The sequence below is a fragment of the Cololabis saira genome, chromosome 19, assembly GCF_033807715.1.
Source record: "Cololabis saira isolate AMF1-May2022 chromosome 19, fColSai1.1, whole genome shotgun sequence".
Classification (NCBI taxonomy): domain Eukaryota; kingdom Metazoa; phylum Chordata; class Actinopteri; order Beloniformes; family Belonidae; genus Cololabis; species Cololabis saira.
Window position 1 is genome coordinate 17,522,270 of NC_084605.1, and position 14,962 is coordinate 17,537,231.

General features: G+C 38.1%; 1 protein-coding gene across 3 annotated transcripts in view; it reads left to right on the forward strand.

Annotated features, from left to right (window-relative positions):
- Positions 1–14,962, forward strand: part of srcin1b (SRC kinase signaling inhibitor 1b) — a 147,651-nt gene that overhangs the window by 29,023 nt on the left and 103,666 nt on the right. The window lies entirely within an intron of this gene.

Genomic DNA, 14,962 nt, shown 5'->3' on the forward strand with positions numbered 1-14,962 from the left:
ACACTCGTTCAGTGGGGTTGCTGAGGGTCATGTGGCAGCACATGGACCTTCCAGTTGGAGCATGATCTGTTCCACCTGCTGAACTTTGGCCGTCCTTGTCAGTTGTCTTCAGTTGCATGCAACAACATTTCTGCCTCAGTGTGTATCCAAGTATCTTTATTTGAAATGGAGACTTATTGATTGTAGGCAGTCAGGAAAGAAGGTATTCATCAGTCTCGCAGGAGTTCTGGTTGACGTCAACCATGAGGGAAAGCTTTTTGCCTCTGTAAAGTCAGTTCCACCATCTCTATGTAATTCCGGGTAGTCAGGTTACAGGACTGGGTAGTCATGGTTGTTGCACTATTGAACATGTTGCTCGTGCATTCTCTGGTTTCAGAGAGGATTGGTGGTGCTTTTATTTATAGCTGTTGTCTTGGTTATGAAAGAAAAATAGAAGCCAATCAATCTTTTGTGGGTGGGAACATATGGAATAATTACCTTCTTTTCCTGTGACTGGACAAGACAAAAGCTAAGTTAAAGCAAAGTCCCAGTTCAAGGATGACATCCTGTGGAGGACTTTGTCCACAAAGAGGTACCATTTAAAGACAGACCTGGAGAACCAAGAGTTGCTTTCTGTTTTTGTTACCAATGATGGTCCTGTTCTCAACCATATCATACAATGGGGGTGGGGTGGGGTGGGGGTGGGGGGGGGGGAGAAATACCTTACCACAGGTGTTGATGATTTTAGGCTGAAAGAAAAGTGTCATACAGCTATCCGTCATGCCAACTGCAATATACAGTAAATCTTGAAATATGCTAAAGATGCCTTCTAACAAGACAAGGCAAGGCAAATTTATTTATATAGCACAATTCAACACAATGTAATTAAAAGTGCTTTACACTGACATTAAAAGCAGCAAGACATAATTAGACAGTAAATAACAAATAAGATTGAAAAAATTAAGAATAAGATGATAAGAAAAGAAGTAAAATAATAAAAAGCACAAGCTGTTAAAAATAAGGGCAGTAGAATACAGCAGGTAAGTTTAATTTAGGAGTACGCTTGAGTAAACAGTAATGTTTTTAACCCTGATTTAAAGGAGCTGACAGTTGGAGCAGACCTCAGGTCTACAGGAAGTTTGTTCCACCGGTGAGGAGCAGAATAACTGAACGCTGCCTCACCTTGCTTGGTTCTGGTTCTTGGGACACACAACAAACCAGATCCAGAAGACCTAAGGGGTCTGGGAGCTTCGTAGGGAACTAACAGATCAACCATGTATTTTGGTCCAAGACCAGTCAGTGCTTTGTAGACCAGCAGTAAGATTTTAAACTCTATCCTTTGACTCACTGGAAGCCAGTGTAGCGATTTCATGACCGGTGTAATATGGTCCAGTTTCCTGGTGTTTGTAAAGACTCTGGCGGCAGCGTTCTGGATCAGCTGCAGCTGCCTGATTGATTTCTTGTTCAGGCCTGTAAAGATGCCGTTGCAATAATCCAACCTACTGAAAATGAATGCATGAATAAGTTTTTCCATGTCTTGTTTAAACAGAATCCCCTTAATTCTAGCAATGTTTTTTTATGTGGTAATAGGCAGATTTAGTGATAAACTTTAGATGGTTGTTGAAGTTCAGTTCTGAGTCAATAATTACACCAAGATTTCTGGCTTGATTTGTAGCTGTCATGACATGGAGCCAAGGTGAGCGCTGACCTTTTCCCTTTCATTTTTAGGGCCAAAAATGATCACCTCTGTCTTTTCTGCATTTAGCTGGAGAAAATTCTGGCACATCCACTCATTGATTTGGTGAATACAGTTACTTAATGAGAGTAGGGGACTGTAGTCATGTGGTGACACTGAAATATAGAGCTGTGTGTCATCGGCATAAGTATGGTAGGAAATGTTGTGATGTTCCATAATCTGAGCTGGGGGTAACATATAGATGTTGAATAGAAGCGGTCCGATAATGGACCCTTGAGGAACCCCACATGTGATCTTGGTTCTCTCAGACTCATGGTTTCCAATTGACACAAAAAAGGCCCTATCATGCAAGTAAGATTTAAACCATTCATACCAGCACAGTGCCGGTAAGTCCCACCCACTTTTCCAGTCTGCTGAAAAGAATGTTATGATCAACTGTGTCAAATGCAGCACTGAGATCCAATAATACCAGAACAGAGGATTTGCCTGTATCATTATTCAGATGACTATCATTTAAGACTTTGATGAGTACAGTCTCAGTGCTGTGGTGTGGCCGAAATCCAGACTGAAATGCGTTAAAAAGGTTGTTTTGCATCATAAAAGCATGGATTTGCTGGAAAACGACCTTTTCAATGATTTTCCCCAAAAATGGCAGATTTGATATTGGCCTATAGTTACTAAGTGTTGTAGCATCCAGATTTGATTTTTTAGAAGAGGTTTTATTACTGCAGTTTTCAAGGCCTGGGGAAACTGGCCTGTTTGAAGAGAAGTATTTATTATCTGCAATACATCCGGAGCTATGCAGTTAAAAACTGTTTTAAAAAAGTTTGAAGGCAGAATATCAAGACAACATGTTGTGGGCTTTAATTTTGAAACTGTTTCCGTTAAAACTGTAAGGGTTAATAATAATAATGAATTTAACTTGTAACGCACTTTCCATTCAATGAATCTCAAAGTGCTACACTTAGATCATTATTCATTCATACACATTCTCTCTGGTGGTGGTAAGCTACGTTTGTAGCCAGAGCTGCCCTGGGGCAGACTGACAGAAGCGTGGCTGCCATTCCGTGCCAAACGGCCCCTCCGACCACCACCAACATTCATACACATTCATACACATTCATTCGAACCGCCGACCTTCCAATCATTGGACGACCCGCTCTACCACCTGAGCTACTGCCGCCCCATTGTAATCTAAAACCCTGAACTGTCCCAGCTTTACTAGACGATGGGAAGGCCAGAGTGTTATCATTCCTGAGGTGGAGCACATTGCTTGTCTTATCTGTAATATTTTTTTTGTGAAAAAGTCAGCAAAGTCATTACAGGTCTTTTTTGAAAGCAGTTCAGGGGGGATTGAGGCTGTGGGGTTTGTCAGTCTTTCTACCACAGAAAACAGTGTGCGAGCGTTATTACTGTTTCTATCGATAATCTCTGAAAAATATGATTGCCTTGCATTCTTTAGTTTCTGGTTATAGTTGCGAAGACTCTCTTTATAAATGTTGTAATATACCTGAAGTTTGTTTTTGCGCCACTTGCGTTATGCTTGTCTACATATCCTTCTCTGTACTTTAACCAGTGTGGCGTTTCTCCAGGGTGACTTTTTCCTCCCGGACAGAACTTTGGTCTTAATTGGGGTGATAGAATCAATAACAGTCATAACATTGGAACTGAAACTGTTAACAAGGTCATCAACTAGAACCGAGGAAAGGGTTGGTGATGGTGTAAAACCCTGGGTGAATAATGCACAGGTGTTATCATTTATATAACGCTTTCTGATTACCTCTGCTTCACCTTTCATAGGATTGGCAACGGTGGTCATTTTGAACAAAACACAGTAGTGATCAGACAGAGCAACATCGTTCACCACAACCTCTGAGATATTAAGACCTTTGGAAATAATTAAATCTAAAACATGTCCTCCGTTATGCGTTGAATCTGTGACATGCTAGGAAAGCCCAAAATTATCCAGAATATTTAAAAGTTCCTTAGCACACCCATCTTTGGGAATATCAACATGAATGTTAAAATCACCCACTATAACAACACAATCAAAATCCATGCACATAATTGACAGTAGTTTGGCAAACTCATCAAAAAACCTTGCATCATATTTGGGGGGTCTGTAGATGGTCACTAAGATTGCTCGACAGGGGGATTTTAACTGAATGGCAACATATTCAAAGGAATCAAATTGACCATAAGACACTTTCTTACATTGGAAGCTGTCCTTGAACAGAGTGGCAACTCCTCTCCTCTCGTATGTATTCTTGCTTCACTAAAGAAACTAAAATTCTGGGGTGTTGACTCAATAAGAACTGCTGCACTATTATCCTGACTTAACCAAGTTTCAGTTAAAAACATAAAATCAAGGTTGCGCTCGTTAATAAAATCATTGATTAATAAAGATTTGCCAACCAGAGACCTGATATTTAAAAGGGCTAAATGTAAATCCTTAACAGGAGACACTGGTGAGTTTCGAGGATGACATGCTATACTCAACAGATTGGCAGATTTAATTGAACTTTTTTCATTTCTCACCAGTTTGATACGTTTTCTGTTACCTATCATCACAGGGATAGAGAAAGCTGATTTAACTCCATGGGGCCCAGACTTTTCCTGGGACAGAACAATGTTAATATTGACATCACAGCCTAGACCCGGCCCATATCAGACATCACTGATTTAGTAGTTCAGAGGAGGGGAGGGGGGGCAGTGACTTTTGGTTAGCTGTTTCCGAGGTGGTGGTTTGGGAGAGGTTGGGCGATGTGGGGGGTTAAATAAGGGATTTTGGCATGGTGTTAGTTGTAATCCAATATTCACAAGGCTTTTCATTCTGTCGGTGAATTCCATAAGTTGCGAGTCCTGACTGTCTGGAGAGAGAAAGCTGGGTGGGCTCCGGAAGGGGTGAGGGTTGGGTGTCTTATGTTGGGGCTGGGGGAGACTCCTCCGGTTGGGGTGAGGATAAGGATGATGCAGTTTCTCTCAAACTCTGTTTTCCATGGTCAGTCCTTGTCTCAGTGTTCTCATCCCAGCGCAGTTGTTTTGGAACATCCTGCCTCTTGTTGTTAATGGGGGCCTGTTTGTGACGTAGATGATAGAAAATGTTGCTGCTGAGTAACTGCCCACCAGCCTTATTCAGACGGGAGCCACCTGCCTTAAAAAGATGCTTGCGACCCCAAAAGATGTAGAAATTATCAATGAAGTTAATTGATTGAGCAGCACATGCATCTTTGAGCCATTTGTTTAGCGTCATCAGCCTGCTGAATCTCTCATCTCCTTGCCGGACCGTTGGTACAGGTCCACTGAAAAACACCTCAGTATTCAAGCATGCAACTGTGCTAATCAGATCAGTGAAGTCTTGCTTTAATATCTCCGATTGTTTTTTCAAAACATCAAGGGCTCCTGTGTGTATGACGACAGCTTTAGCTGTCGGATGCTCAGCTACAATGCTTCGGATCTTCTTTGTGATATCAGACACCATGTCGTTGGTAAAACAGAGTACTTTTGAGTTTTTGCTGCAAAAGGATTTTATCCCATTCACAGCTCCATCGCCCACTATCAGTGTACGAGGCCCAGTCGTTAGCTCTGCCTGTAGCCCTTTAGCAAGGGATTTAGTCTCATACCTGTCTCTGGAGCCGGAAGATGAGCCTTCTCCCAGGGAGTCTGGAGTTTGAGAGAGTGGAGTAAATCTGTTCTCCAGTAGAATCGCGGTGTCTTGAGGCGATTTGCTCCTAGCTTTTGTTGTAGCCTTCCTCCTCTTGCCGGGTACTGGGGTTGAGTAGCCATTTCTGTGTGATGGTAGTGCAGGCCACTCTATGTCGTCCAAGGTTACCAGGTACTGGGTTCTGCCTCAGATCTTCTCAGATCTGAGGGAGGCGATTTGTAGTGCTTTGGCTTCGCACCAAGAGAGTTCCAGGGAGGACTTGTTGATTTATTACCTTTTATACTCGGCTCCTGTTGCGTCTTGGTGGTGTTAGTTAGCTTTCTGTTAGCCTGCTTCCTTTCGCTGTTTTGGGAAGTCGGCAGAGTAGATTCATTCCCATATTGTCCATTTATCTCTCTATTCACTTCGAGCCTGTGAATTTTTGTGTCCAGTACTGCTATCTTCTAGAGCTGTTTGTGGTAATCCTCCATGGAAAAGGAAAAGGGAGGCATCTTGCTGCTAGTTAGCTTCTGCTAGCTGCTGCTAGCTGAGATCCTCAATCCCAGTCACGATAGCGCAGGCTCGTGCTGCTGATAAGCTACGCTCACAGAGTACTAAAACGGTTAAAAATAAAAGTGGTAGACTTCAGTAACTATCATAAATAGCTCCCGGTGGTAAGGTATCCAGGTCCTGCTTTCCAGTAATTGTTTTGCAGAAAAGAAAAGATTGCAGAGGAAAGAAGAAAAATGAAGCGGGGGGAGCGGAGAGCAAAGCGTCTGCACTCAGCAAGAGTCAGAAGGGGTCATCATGACAAGACAACTGTCATCATGGCCACATTGTTGCAGTAAAAATCCTCTGTGTGTTCAGACTGCACACAGTTTTTTTTGTCTTTTCCATTCGTATCAAAGATGGTGAAATGTCAACATTTGGAATAAAGTTGTTATATCTAAACTAAAAGTAAACAACTAACTAAACATGAAACAGTAACGTCCCTCTATAAATGTGTTGGTGTGAACGTATTGGTGTGAGTGTGTGTGTGTATGAACATATATATATATATATATATATATATATATATATATATATATATATATATATTTTTTTTTTTTTTTTCTAGGGGGCGCTGTTGAGCCATTTTGCCAAGCCCATTAATGCAAACCCTTAAAAATCACATTTTTCGCCAGGCCTGGCTTGCGTGCAAAATTTGGTGACTTTTGGGGCACGTTTAGGGGGGCAAAAAGGCCCTCATTTCGTCGGAAAAATAAAAAAGAAAGAAAGAAAGAAAGAAAGAAAGAAAGAAAGAAAGAAAGAAAGAAAGAAAGAAAGAAAGAAAGAAAGAAAGAAAGAAAGAAAGAAAGAAAGAAAGAAAGAAAGAAAATTCCTACAGATACAATAGGGCCTTCGCACTGTAAGTGCTCGGGCCCTAAATATATTTGTTTCAAAGAATCAAAGTCCACAGATAGTTTCCTAAACCGTTTTATTAAGCTACAACTATTATCAATCATTCACATAAATAAACGTTTCGGCAAATAAATTAAAAGAAAATACAAAATCACTCATGTTGCCCTCCTGCGGTAGCCGGCTCTTCTTCTCTGAATCTCCGTTGCCGTGGTTACCACCTTGCAGTTGATCCAGTGCAATGATATTAAAATTATCAGGCAATTTGATCGAACTTGTTTTCTAGGTGTAAGTGTAAGTGATAACCTACATCTAGGTGTAGGTTATAACTTATAACCTCCACCTGCCAGCCAATCAGATTCCAGTATTCACACAGACCGTGGTATAAATGTTTATATTATATATGTATATATATATATATAACCCCTCTGTGCACCCGTCCCACCAAGGATCCACACACAGGCACAATTTTGTAGCTGCAATGAGCGACACAACACACACACAGACTGGTTAGCACCTCCACTGGCTTTCCAGATCGTTATCAGTACGTTGGAAACTGCTAATCAAATAGTCTTTTTTTCTTTTTTTATAAAAAAATTCTAATAAAATAAAAGAAATCATTTTTTCATACATTTTAACAGGACACTTTAACACTTGATCGTATTAGTGGTTTTAACTTTCACAATGCATATTTTTAAGCTTCATTTAACCAACATCATCCTTTTTATATATTTATGAAAATAGAAAAATACAATTACAAAAAAAAATGTCGATCACAATAAATAACCAAATTGCCTTAAAACAGCAAATAAAACAGACTACATGGATAATAGCAATGGTATAGCCTAAACAGTATGAGCCTGAAAATGTAACTTAATATCATAAAACAGAGTGGAACAATTTACCTGCAATGAGCGACACAACACACACACAGGCCGTTTCCGAAATCGCATACTGTAGCCTACTACTAGTACGTACTGATTTTGCCAAAATGTAGTATGTAGTATGCTGTATGTGAACAAAAGCAAAATCTGCAGTATGCGAAAAATACCCGGATGTCATACTGATTTGGAAAAAATCCGCAGCATGCATCAGACCAGTCTACCTCGCCTACTATGTCACAGAATGCAATGCGCCCTTGACCGGACAGCGCATTTTAAATTTTTTTTACAAGCTTTATTGAGAAAACACAAGTGCAATACAAAAAAAAAGTAAAAAAGTAAAAAAAGTAAATTACAATTTATTATTTAATATTTATTTATTATTATATAATATTATAATCTATTAGACATTATTATTTTTTATACCAAGTATGTAGAGGTGCACTAAATAAAAACTCAAACATATGTAGCTTAATAAAATGAAATATCAATAGACTGATATGTTCATTTTAATACATTTATTAAAATTGTGACGGCTCTGATGTACAGACAGAGCAGCAGTGCTGCTTCTGGGGCTCCAGTAAAAACATGAAGCTTCACTTTATATTCAGACAAACTAATGTGGCAGCTACAATTGTTAGATTTCATCTATTAAACCAACATTTATCTTCCTAAATTATTTATTTCAGCCAGCGGTAATTCTCCACAGAGCTGCAGGTCAGTTCATTGGATCACTTTCTACCCGGGACGACGGTGTAAGTTGACCCGGCAATCATGTCTGTACTCCGGCCGTGAGCTGCTGCTGTTCCCCGGGCCGGTGGCTCTTCTCATCCCCGAAAACATCGGAGCAAATTTCTTAATGGGCGTTATTTGAATAAACTGAGCCCAGGTTGGGGATCTTAACGGTTACTTTTACGCCTGAAAAAATATTAAAACTTAATAAAGTGGCATATTAACAGCGCTACAGCGGAAATTAGCTTCTGCTGTCGTTTTGGTGCGAAATGCATTCTGGGATACTTGGCTGCATACTGCTGTGTGAATGGTCTGCTGGAGCGGCGTACTGAATAGTTCATTTAGTATACAGTATACAGTACATACTGATGCAGTATGTAGCATGTAGTACGTTAGTATGCGATTTCGGATATAGCCACAGACTGGTTAGCACCTCCACTGGCTTTCCAGATCGAGGGAAAATAGCATCGACTTCAATACAAAATACGGTAAAACTAACAGTGACTGCAGGAACAAAACAAAAACACACTGAATGCCATTAATGAACTTTTTGCGGAGAAACAAAAGATCGTGGTTTACCGTTTTCAGTATGTTGGAAACTGCCAATAACGTCCAGTTAACGGTCATAAAAGCAGAGACCTGAACTTAACCGTGAATACCAGCAGATGGTGGTGTTGGACTCATCATTGCAGGACACTTATATACAGACTCGTGTACAACCATATTTGAGCAGGAATTTAAAAAAAAAACAGAAGTTGTTCTTATACCCGTTACATATATATATATATATATATATATATATATATATATATATATATATATATATATATATATATATATATATATATATATATATATATACAAAAGCTGCTGTTATATATATATATATATATATATATATATATATATATATATATATATATATATATATATATATATATATATTCTATGATTACATTTCATGGTTAACTGACTGTGTGGAAAGATTTGGATTCATGTAATTTGTTTCTTCTGAAAAATTTCAGCATACTTTTGTTTTATACAACAATTAAAACTCAGTAAATGAAATCATATGATAATACAAGTTTGAGAGAGCCATGCTTGAAACTAACAAATAAATGTTAGTAGTAAATATATATATATATATATATATATATATATATATATATATATATATATATATATATATATATATATATATATATATATATATAAATATATTCATACTGATCTGGTTTGATGAGAAGAAAGCCTAATTAAATAGTAATTATTCCCTTTCAGTTTGCAAACTAAAGTAAGATTGTGAATAACAAAAGGTTCATGATTAGCTCAACCTGATCTCACAAAAATCCGTGAAATGCCCACGACCTCTCACCACTATTTTCCGTGGTACCAACACGGAAACTGGTAAAATTACGTGTGGGCACCACGGATATTGTACCATGCAAAGTCAATGGGATCCGTGGTCGTGATATATACACGAATTATGACATTGTTATTATTTATATATTATTCTTATTTATAGTGGCTAAATTATGCGTTTTTGTCGCGCAAGGTACGGTTTTTTACTGTCAGTTTGTAAAAACATGTTTTTAACGCTGTTTTAGCAGTGTTTTAATGAGGTTTTAATCTGACCACCACGGATATAGTACTATGCAAAGTCAATGGGGTCCGTGGTCGTGATATATACACGAATTATGACATTATTATTATTTATATATTATTCTTTGTTATAGTGGCTAAATTATGCGTTTTTGGCGCGCAAGGTACTGATTTTTAATGTCAGTTTGTAAAAGCCCGTTTTTAACGATGTTTTAGCAGTGTTTTAATGAGGTTTTAATCTGAGCACCACGGATATAGTACTATGCAAAGTCAATGGGGTCCGTGGTCGTGATATATACACGAATTATGACATTATTATTATTTATATATTATTCTTTGTTATAGTGGCTAAATTATGCGTTTTTGGCGCGCAAGGTACTGATTTTTAATGTCAGTTTGTAAAAGCCCGTTTTTAACGATGTTTTAGCAGTGTTTTAATGAGGTTTTAATCTGAGCACCACGGATATAGTACTATGCAAAGTCAATGGGGTCCGTGGTCGTGATATATACACGAATTATGACATTATTATTATTTATATATTATTCTTTGTTATAGTGGCTAAATTATGCGTTTTTGTCGCGCAAGGTACTGATTTTTAATGTCAGTTTGTAAAAGCCCGTTTTTAACGCTGTTTTAGCAGTGTTTTAATGAGGTTTTAATCTGACCACCACGGATATAGTACTATGCAAAGTCAATGGGGTCCGTGGTCGTGATATATACACGAATTATGACATTATTATTATTTATATATTATTCTTTGTTATAGTGGCTAAATTATGCGTTTTTGGCGCGCAAGGTACTGATTTTTAATGTCAGTTTGTAAAAGCCCGTTTTTAACGATGTTTTAGCAGTGTTTTAATGAGGTTTTAATCTGAGCACCACGGATATAGTACTATGCAAAGTCAATGGGGTCCGTGGTCGTGATATATACACGAATTATGACATTATTATTATTTATATATTATTCTTTGTTATAGTGGCTAAATTATGCGTTTTTGGCGCGCAAGGTACTGATTTTTAATGTCAGTTTGTAAAAGCCTGTTTTTAACGCTGTTTTAGCAGTGTTTTTATGAGGTTTTAATCTGACCACCACGGATATAGTACTATGCAAAGTCAATGGGGTCCGTGGTCGTGATATATACACGAATTATGACATTATTATTATTTATATATTATTCTTTGTTATAGTGGCTAAATTATGCGTTTTTGGCGCGCAAGGTACTGATTTTTAATGTCAGTTTGTAAAAGCCCGTTTTTAACGATGTTTTAGCAGTGTTTTAATGAGGTTTTAATCTGAGCACCACGGATATAGTACTATGCAAAGTCAATGGGGTCCGTGGTCGTGATATATACACGAATTATGACATTATTATTATTTATATATTATTCTTTGTTATAGTGGCTAAATTATGCGTTTTTGGCGCGCAAGGTACTGATTTTTAATGTCAGTTTGTAAAAGCCCGTTTTTAACGCTGTTTTAGCAGTGTTTTTATGAGGTTTTAATCTGACCACCACGGATATAGTACTATGCAAAGTCAATGGGGTCCGTGGTCGTGATATATACACGAATTATGACATTATTATTATTTATATATTATTCTTTGTTATAGTGGCTAAATTATGCGTTTTTGGCGCGCAACGTACTGTTTTTTACTGTCAGTTTGTAAAAGCCCGTTTTTAACGCTGTTTTAGCAGTGTTTTTATGAGGTTTTAATCTGACCACCACAGATATAGTAGCCTACTATGCAAAGCAACCTGATCTCACAAAAGTCTGTGAAATGCCCACGACCTATTTCCGTGGTACCAACACGGAAAGTGGTATAATTCCGTGTGACCACCACGATATAGTACTATGCAAAGTCAATGGGATCCATGGTTGTGATATACACACGGATAATGCCCACGACCTATTTTCCGTGGTACCAACACGGAAAGTGCTATAATTCCGTGTGACCAACACGGATATAGTACTGTGCAAAGTCAATGGGATCCGTGGTCGGGATATATACACGTTTTTTGACATTATTATTATTTATATATTATTCTTTGTTAAAGTGGCTAAATTATGCGTTTTTGTTGCGCAAGGTACGGTTTTTTACTGTCAGTTTGTAAAAACATGTTTTTAACGCTGTTTTAGCAGTGTTTTAATGAGGTTTTAATCTGACCACCACGGATATAGTACTATGCAAAGTCAATGGGAGGCGTGGTCTTGATATATACACGAATTATGACATTATTATTATTTATATATTATTCTTTGTTATAGTGGCTAAATTATGCGTTTTTGGCGCGCAAGGTACGGTTTTTACTGCCAGTTTGTAAAAACATGTTTTTAACGCTGTTTTAAGAAGAGACAGGCGATATTTAAAGTTTCTCCCATTTCGTCAACCACAGGGGATTCCCTGGGCGTCCCCTCTACGTCATAGAGTGACGAGGGGGGATCCTGATCACGTGACGGATGCCCCCGAATGAATTTTTAATGAATGGTTCCGCGTTACACCAACGCAGAGCCTACGGCGTAGGGTACGCTCGAGTTTTTTTTTTTTTTTTGACACTGTGTACAGGTGGATGATCCGTGATCATGGGAATGACTACATGGGGGCCCTTGAGGGAGGTTTCTTACTGGCTACTGAGATGTCATTGATAAATGCCCTATGTTTGTTTAAGGAGGGAGGTGTGGTCATTGCGGTTACCACATTTTGAGATCTGTGGAGTAAAAACAGCCTTCAAAATACTTTTTTATTTCTCAATACCCCTGACAGGAAACACCTTTGTTTATAGTAATAATTAAAAAAAAAAAAAAAAAATCTTTTTTTTTTTTTTTTTTTTTTTTGGGGGGGGGGCCTTATGGGCCCCCCAACAACTCGGGGCCCCAAGCAGTTGCCTGCCTTGCCTGTTCACAAGCTGCGCCCCTGCCGGTGCGTGTGCCCGACAGAGCCGCGCAGTTCCTGGCCGACTCATCATCATCATCATCATCTTCATCATCATCATGATCATCTTCATCTTCATCATCATTATGATCATCTTCATCATCATCATCATGATCATCTTCATCATCATCATCATGATCATCTTCATCATCATCATCATCATGATCATCTTCATCTTCATGATCATCTTCATCATCATCATCATCATGATCATCATCATCATCATCATCATCTTCTTCATCTTCATCATCATCAATATCATGATCATCTTCATCTTCATCATCATCATTATGATCATCTTCATCATCTTCATCATCATCATCTTCATCATCTTCATCATCATCATCATGATCATCTTCATCATCATGATCATCTTCATCATCATGATCATCTTCATCATCATCATCATCATGATCATCTTCATCATCATCATCATCATCATCATCATCTTCTTCATCTTCATCATCATCAATATCATGATCATCTTCATCATCATCATCTTCATCATCATCATTATGATCATCATCATCTTCATCATCATCATTATGATCATCTTCATCATCATCATCTTCATCATCATCATCATGATCATCTTCATCTTCATCATCATGATCATCTTCATCTTCATCATCATTATGATCATCTTCATCATCATCATCTTCTTCATCATCATCATCATGATCATCTTCATCATCATCATCATCATCATGATCATCTTCATCATCATCATCATCATCATCATGATCATCTTCATGATCATCTTCATCATCATCAATATCATGATCATCTTCATCATCATCTTCATCATCATCATTATGATCATCTTCATCATCATCATCTTCATCATCATCATCTTCATCTTCATCATCATGATCATCTTCATCTTCATCATCATTATGATCATCTTCATCATCATCATGATCAGCTTCATCATCTTCATCATCATCATCATCATCATCATCATGATCATCTTCATCTTCATCATCTTCATCATCATGATCATCTTCATCTTCATCATCATTATGATCATCTTCATCATCATCATCATGATCAGCTTCATCATCATCATCTTCATCATCATCATCATCTTCATCATCATCATGATCATCTTCATCTTCATGATCATCTTCATCATCATCATCATGATCATCTTCATCATCATCATCAATATCATGATCATCTTCATCATCATCATTATGATCATCTTCATCATCTTCATCATCATCATCTTCATCATCATCATGATCATCTTCATCATCATGATCATCTTCATCATCATCATGATCATCTTCATCATCATGATCATCATCATCATCATCATCATCATCTTCTTCATCTTCATCATCATCAATATCATGATCATCTTCATCATCATCATCTTCATCATCATCATTATGATCATCATCATCTTCATCATCATCATTATGATCATCTTCATCATCATCATCTTCATCATCATCATCATGATCATCTTCATCTTCATCATCATCATCATGATCATCTTCATCTTCATCATCATGATCATCTTCATCATCATTATGATCATCTTCATCTTCATCATCATCATCATGATCAGCTTCATCATCATCATCATCTTCATCATCATCTTCATGATCATCTTCATCATCATCATGATCATCTTCATCATCATCATGTGACCTTCGGAAGTGTCAAAGGTCACCGCGTCTGTTGCTTTTCGGCCTGAAAAGACTATTTCGTGTCTTTTTTTGCATAGCTCCCTAACGCTTTGAGCTAAGACACTGAAATTTTAGATTATGTATCAGGAGGTGACTTTCATCCACTGTGCGGATTTTCAGATCTGTGTGACCTTCGGAAGTGTCAAAGGTCACCGTGTCTGTTGCTTTTCGGCCTGAAAACACTATTTCGTGTCTTTTTTTGCATAGTTCACTAACGCTTTGAGCTACGAGACTGAAATTCTAGACTCTGTATCAGGAGGTGACTCTCATCCCCTGTGCCGAGGTCCAGACCCGTGCGACCTTCGGAAGTGCCAAAGGTCACCGTGTGTGGTGCCTTTTTCGGGCCTTTGAAATGTTTTTTGAATAATTCACTAACGCTTTGAGCTGGGAGACTGATTTTTGA